We start from the raw sequence: 361 nt of genomic DNA, 5'->3' as shown, positions 1-361 counted from the left end.
TTCTAGCAAGCGCGTCTCCGCGACGCGACACCAAACGATAACGCAATTACAATAATCGTCGTTACGCGACCCGACGAAACTCGACAACGTGACTACTCCACGCGTTTCTACGCGGCTTTACTCTACTCGGTAACCGGCAGTGATTCTCCCGTGGCGCAAGGAACGAGCGCGATTCGGCCCTCGATTCTCTCCAAGACGACTCTAATTCACTTCTACTCGGCAGCGAATATTACTCCCCTCACTCTGACTCGAAATGCGGCAGCTAATAATTCCCAAGCTCGGGAAGATGGCACGTGGCTCGCGGCTCCGCGGTTCTATACGGCGGCCATTCCGCCGATTTTATCGTTACGGTGCGAGCTGG

The sequence above is a fragment of the Trachymyrmex cornetzi genome, unplaced genomic scaffold (genome assembly GCF_001594075.2).
Source record: "Trachymyrmex cornetzi isolate Tcor2-1 unplaced genomic scaffold, Tcor1.1 scaffold16, whole genome shotgun sequence".
In the NCBI taxonomy this organism is placed as follows: Eukaryota; Metazoa; Arthropoda; class Insecta; order Hymenoptera; family Formicidae; genus Trachymyrmex; species Trachymyrmex cornetzi.
The sequence above is the reverse complement of the archived record's forward strand: the minus strand, read 5'-3'. Positions refer to the sequence as shown.